Source organism: Mus pahari, chromosome 2 (genome assembly GCF_900095145.1).
Source record: "Mus pahari chromosome 2, PAHARI_EIJ_v1.1, whole genome shotgun sequence".
NCBI lineage: Eukaryota > Metazoa > Chordata > Mammalia > Rodentia > Muridae > Mus > Mus pahari.
Window position 1 is genome coordinate 43,503,903 of NC_034591.1, and position 7,311 is coordinate 43,511,213.

At 37.4% G+C, this 7,311-nt stretch overlaps 1 protein-coding gene across 13 annotated transcripts in view; it reads right to left on the bottom strand.

Annotated features, from left to right (window-relative positions):
* Positions 1-7,311, bottom strand: part of Cadps2 (calcium dependent secretion activator 2) — a 518,996-nt gene that overhangs the window by 296,685 nt on the left and 215,000 nt on the right. The gene's annotated exons all lie outside the window — the stretch shown is intronic.

Genomic DNA, 7,311 nt, shown 5'->3' on the forward strand with positions numbered 1-7,311 from the left:
AAAAAAAAAAAAAAAAAAAGAAAAGAAAAGAAATGCAATTATTGTAATAACTCTGTGCCTAACGCATTGGCAACAAATCTAAAACAAATCTTTGTTTCCTTGAGGTTGCCATGACAAGCTCGTCCCTCCCATTCTACTCTTTTCAAGGTCAGCCCTGGGCACTTCTGCATCCGTGAATTTCTTCTTTTGTTCTCTTTTAGATGACAAGATCGTGATTAATTTTTACTTCTTATTTTCTACTTTTAAGAGCACCTCTGCATTTTTTTTTTTTTGTCTGCACTAATGCTACACAATTAAAGTACTACTTGAAGGACAATTTCTGCCAGCATTGCTCATTCCGGTGATAACACTCACGCTGCCAAGCAATCAGTGTTCACACGTTTCTACAGGTGGGCATTACGTTAGAGTTCCATTACATGGTTTTACATTTGATGAAGGGAAAACAAACAAACAAAAATGCAGCTATTGTCTTTAAGAAAACCCCTATTCTCATTTATGAATTGAAATCATTCTTAACTTTTCCTACATGACAGCATGTTCCTCCCCCTTCCCAATTACTTAGTCATAAGATGTTAAACTCCTGATATTGAATGTTAAATTCTGTCTCGCTTCAGTCCATTCTCTTTCTCAAGTATCACCATCAAGATGCTAGACCCAAGACTCTTAACAGTCTTTTAAAACAGATAACTTAAGAATCTTTAGTGAGCCAGGCGTGGTGGTGCACGCCTTTAATCCCAGAAACCAGGAGGCAGAGGCAGGCGGATTTCTGAGTTCAGGGCCAGCCTGGTCTACAGAGTGAGTTCCAGGACAGCCAGGGCTACATAGAGAAACCCTGTCTCGAAAAACCAACCAACCAACCAACCAAACAAACAAACAAAAAGAATCTTTAATTAGACGTGTTTGTTTCTGTGTGACTGTACCCCACATGTGTGCAGGTGTTCCTGGAGGGCAGAAGAGGGTGTTGGATCCTATGGAGCTGAAGTTGAGGATGGTTGCGGGTGCTGATGTTTATTTATTTATTCCATAGGGGGAAATACAATACAAAGGCAATTTGCAGCTAAAGGAATTGAATCGTCGATTTCTCTCTCAGTGCATTAGTATCTTAAGAAACCACAAAATCCTTCAATTTTCGCCAGAATGGTACTTACATCATCAAAGATATATACCTCTAGACTGATAGTTTTACTTAATTTTTTTAAAGGCAAGTTGTTCTACTCCTTCTGAATTTTAATGAAGTTTGTTCTGTTAGAAACATTCCACGAATTTAAAAGCAAACGTCAATGGCTTCACTGTATTTGTCTGAAGATGTAGCCAAAGAGAAGAACTGCGACAGTGATATTGCAAAGCTAACCGCGGAGACGAAGAACCCTAACTTTCATGATTACCACTGTCATCTTATGAATAATAAAAGATCGTATTCCTGAACACATGTACAAATAAATGCTGGGTACAGAGTGTAATATAAAAAAAATAGGGAAAAAAAATTGAAGGTTTAGCTGTTGATGTTTGGTCTTTTGCTCTGTAATAATAATAATAATGCTAAATACTAGCCCCCAAGGTCTGGTTGATGCCAAAACCAGTGAAGAAGAACCTATCAATTCCATAGTTGCTTCCCTGGATGGAGAGAAGCCTCTTGTTATTCATGCTGAGAAGCTGTGCGATCTTTGGAACCTAACCCACAAAAGTAGCCTCCTCGCTCCTCCAGACCATCAAGCCGCTCTTCCAAGTCCTTTCTAAGGGAGCAGCTCGGCCCAGGCTCCTCCTTCTGCACACTCCCATTCATGCTACTGAAGTCCATCAACTTCTCAACACTGTGAAGTGAGCCGAGCTGTAGACTTTTCAGCTGCTACAAACTTACAGAATCCTAGGAGTGCACACTCTTGAATAACAAAATAAAAAGCTCAATACAATTATATATATGAAAAATAACTGCCACACGAGACGTGAAAATATTAGAGAAATTTTGCAATGAAAAAAATCAGTCAGTGGGATCAGCGAGCACCTGTGAAGGTGAAGTTACTAAAAGCACCGAACTTTGACGTGTTGATCTCAAACCCTAAACGGTCCTTGCTCAGTTCCTTTCTCGCTCTCTGGAGAAGAAAAAGCTCCAGAGAACAGAACTACTTTTCAGAAATACTGGGTAGGGCCAGAAGCCTGTGGATGATGTAAAATATTATCTTAAACATAAGAAAATCTTTTTTAGAAAATTATTTTTTAACTATGTGTATCTGTGTAGATGTGTGTGTGTGTGTGTGTGTGTGTGAGTGTTCATGCCCACGGAGGCTCCTGGATTCTCTAGGGCTGGAACAGCAGGTAGTGGACAGCCACTCCATGTAGGCAAGGGCTGAGAGCTCAAGTCAGGCCCTCTGCAAGGGCAGCATGCACTCTTCAACAGGAAACCATCTCCTCGGCCTAAGAAAAGCTGTATGTTCAGTATGAAGATAACTCTACCAAGTTTCCCCCAACAAATTCTTTACATAGCCTGTGGTAATTCACTGCCCTTCTAATGCACTAAGAACTGCCAACAAATTTTTGAATTCATTAAATCTAGTCACATATTAATACATTGTTCTAAAAATGTCCCTTGTGGCATTGTTTAGTAAAGAATGCTCTTTGAGATTAAACTGCCTGTTGCCAACCAGCCTGACTGTCCTTATATTAATCTTGCTGACCACAAAGAGAAGATAAATAGCTCTGTTTATCTATGTGACATCTTTGTATATGCTAAGCCTAGTGTGCCCCTTTTCTGCTCACTGAAAAAAAAATCAATTACATTTTTTCTTTAAATATCCACTCCAATTATGGCATACTTTTACAATTAATTGTATCTTGTTAATTTTCTTACCAGTATGATAAATGCAAATTGACTATGACTTATACTGTCAAATACATTTGATATTTTCCTTGAAGTTAATTCATAGTGGTATACTTCATAAATTTGATCTATAAATCTGTTATTCCTATGAAATAATTGTTACAACAAATGCTTCTCTAAACTCAATTTACCCAGTGCTTTGCAGTTTACCATATAGCCTTATAACACTCACTTCTTACTTAATGATGTCAAAGAACAAATGAATGTCTTTAAAATGACTTCATAATAGTGATCAAAAGATTTTTTAATATCAAATTATTTTACCTCACCTGTAAAGCCTCAGTCATTAATCAAAACATAAATTATAAGAGTAGACCTATCGCTCTACAGATGAGTTATTTATGTCGCTGTGTGCCCATTGTCTCGGCTCTGACTCCTGTCTTGGTTGTTGGCTGCTGGGCTCTGCTCTGTCATTTCTCAGTGAGATGTCATCAGTTATGGCAGAGGGCTTCTCCATCTCTCATGTCACAGCTCGAGGAGTCGATATTAAGAGAAGTTCTTTCCTTATAGCCATCCTGATATGAATTCAAACTATAAACTAAACTGATCTTTAGCACTGACTCCTCCATGACTTTCTATAGTGGCATATGAGTCTCACTACTTAATACTGATCATACTGAAATTTCAAGATGTAAGGAAATCCACTGAGGTTAGGAGAAGAAGTAGATGGATGGGAATAAAAACTAAGGTAGAATGATACCCCCAAAACTTAGACTAGTATTTAGACCCTCATATTCTTTCTACCAAGCCACCATTCTTTCCTATTGTACAGTTGTGTTATCTACACAAATTGATCCATAGTTTTAATCAAAGATGCACATTCAAACATTTTCCAAACCATGGAAAATGTTGTGTCAACTTTTCCTAAAGTGATGCTCTTCTCCCAAACTTTAGGTTCTTCTAATCAGCTTTTATACCATTTTAATTACATGCATGTATTAAAGGAGAGTAGTACAATGGGGTATCAAGCAAGACAATAGTCAAGAAACAAGCAAGACAACAAACACAAAGCCCCATGATCACTTTGGTGACTGCTGTTTCTAAGGATGATCAAGATATCTGAGCCTACTTCTTTGTTCTACCCTAAAATCAGATTCTTACTTCCTGTCCTTGACCAATGTTGTGTCCCTGCCTGAACTTAATTCTTTGTCATGCCCTAATGTCAGATTCCTATCTGGACTTACTTCTTTATCTTGGCCTAATCTCAGATCCCTGCCAACCCACTCATTTCCTTGTCCTTGGCCATTGTCATATTCCTGCCAAGTATCACCCCAAAAGGATCTCCACATCTCCCCCCTTTTTCACAGACAAGTCTCCAAGTCATCTGAGAAAACTATCTAAGCCAAGTATTTATCAACATTAATACACCACCCAGAGATCTGCTTTTGACAGTGGTCTTGTACTTCTCAGGTATTTATGATCCCTTACTCCAAATGCAGTCCTCATGCTTCATTTTATATTTACCTCATCCTACTGAAAGGAAAGAAATGCATCCACCATTAATGCTGGGATTCAGGCAACTCAATTTTAATGCAAATACGAAGAATAATTCCACTTGCATTTGGAAGTTTCCTATCCTCTAACATCTTCTTCATACCGACTTACTTTGCATCAAGCAACCACCATGAGAACAAAACTAAAAATCTGTCCTATGTCTTTTTGATCACTAAAAATTAGATATCAACTATAAAATAACTATCTTTTTGTAATTTCATATAACACAAGAGTGTAAGGAAATGAATTTATTACCTGGCTCTTGAGAGCAATGTGTTTCCTGTATGATGTTATCTATGAAAGGATCAGATAACATCCTGTCTGCTACATACAAATCTTTAAAAGAACTCCCTTATATCTACTTCTTAAATTATGCATAAAAATCTGACTCAGAAATAGCAGTTCTACCACCGACTCCTGTAGAACAGTTCTAAGAGTCTTAAAAATTCATTTCCCAAACCACACTTTCCTTTGAATACGTTAAGCAGAGAAAAGATGAATGAGTTAATTAGATGTAAAATTACCCTATGTGAACCAAACTAAACTATATTAAATAATGGATCAAAATGTTCAAAGGCAAGAACATAAGAAATTTAACCTCAAATATTAAAACCATGGGATTTCTGTAGCCTGAAGGATGGATATATATATATATATATATATATATATATATATATATATATATATATATATATATATGTGTGTGTGTGTGTGTGTGTGTGTGTGTGTGTGTGTGTGTGTATGTGTGTGTGTGTGTGTATGTGTACATATCTATGTACATATAGCCTTAAAATAATATCAAATATAGCTGTGTAAATTTTTATATATCACAAAATTGCTTTAGAATTTAGGCTTAGTGGTTAAAAGTACATGTTGCTTTTTATGATGATCTAGGTTTAGTTCCCAGCATCACCTTCAGTCTGTTCTCAGTTGCCTATAACTCCATTTCCAAGAGATCTGATGTCTTCTTCTGACCTCCATATGCACCAGGCATGCACTTGGTACCAATATATACATGTAAGCATTCATTAAATTAAAAATAATAAAAATCCATCCCATCATCAGCCACCAAACCTAGATACTAATGCTCATGCCAGCAAGATTCTGCTGAAGGGACCCTGATATTGCAGCCTCTTGTGAGGCTATGCCAGTGCCTGGCAAACACCGAAGTGGATGCTCACAGCCAGCTATTGGATGGAATACAGGGTCCCCAATGGAGGAGCTAGAGAAAGTACCCAAGGAACTGAAGGGGGCTGCAACCCTGTAGGTGGAACAACAATATGAACTAACCAGTACCCCCAGAGCTCGTGTCTCTAGCTGCATATGTAGCAGAAGATGGCCTAGTCGGCCTTCATTGGGAAGAGAGGCCCCTTGGTCTTGCAAACTTTATATGACCCAGCACAAGGGAAGGCCTGGGCCAAGTAGTGGGAGTGGGTGGGTAGGGGAGCAGGGGCGGGGGTGTATAGGGAACTTTCGGGATAGCATTTGAAATGTAAATAAATAAATAAATAAATAAATCTTTAAAAGATTCATCTTTTGTACAAAATCAAACATAATATTTTCAAGCAAGTATTTGCTAGTAATATTTACTTGATAAAATGGTTAAATCTATACTTACATTAATCATCCTATGGTTGAAGGTTTAACCACCAAATAAAATAATGCATGTAGAGACACTTTCAATATTAGGACTGTTATTTCATCATGAATAATAAAAACTAAATAAACCACCACTTGTTTGATAATGTCAGCTGTACTTCGATAAACATTATCTTGGTTAGGCCTTAGAGTATTCCTATACAATAGATCTTATTACTGTTCCTAGAGTATTCCTATACAATAGATCTTATTACTGTTCCTAGAATATTCCTATACCATAGATCTTATTACTGTTCCTAGAGTATTCCTATATAATAGATCTTATTCCTCTTCTGTTTCAGTGACGAGAATCTGTATCACAGATTGGTTTAAGCCACTTTCCTAGAGTCACACAATTGACAAAGGCTTGGGTCAAGGTACTAATGTAACTGTTTGGCTCCATGTCTCAGCATAACTGTTTTGTGCTTCTTGGTTCTGTGTTACATACCTGTTCTATGCTTTGTTTTTCATTTTATATGAATACATGAACACAATAGGAAACACATGTTTCTATACCTTAATACTACAAAGAATTTGTATCCTATGCTTACTAAAGCAGGTACTTCATATGTATAGATATATAGATGAAATAGTTGATAATGATGGGTTTAGGAGTTATGGTAAAAAAAAAAAACTGTACTTCTTCATATTTTTTTCTCCTCTTCAAACATTTAGCAAAAAGACAGGAAGGGATAGAGAAGACCATCATATTATGCCTAGTTGCTGATGCTCTGTTCTACCCCTGGAAACTATATAAAAACTCATTGAACGGGCACCAGGGGTTGCCACTACTCCTTCAGGTCTGGGACGACCCCAGTGCACTGGAACAATAAATTCCTCTTGCTTTTTGCATTGATCCTGGCTCCACATGGTTCAATCAGGGGGCTCCTGGTAAGCTAAGGCTCCGTAGGGTCATACAGGATCTTCTTCAGTCTTAAAAAATAAATATGTAGGATTTCCAAGTGATGGGGATAATGCAAGGTAAAATTAAAATGTAGGAAAATGAAGCATGACAAAATAATATGGCAGTAATATAGTTAACTATTACAGGAGATATAGATGTTCTATTGATACTGGGCTATGTAAATTTTATTCAAACTCCACACCACTTTCTTTTTCTTTTTTTAAATTTCATTTTTTATTAGATATTTTCTTCATTTACATTTCAAATGCTATCCCCAAAGTCTCCTATATCCCCACCCCTTGCCCTGCTCCAAAACCAACCCACTCCTGCTCCCTGTTCTGGGCATTCCCCTGTACTGGAGCATATGATCTTCACAAGACCAAGGACCTCTCCTTCCAAT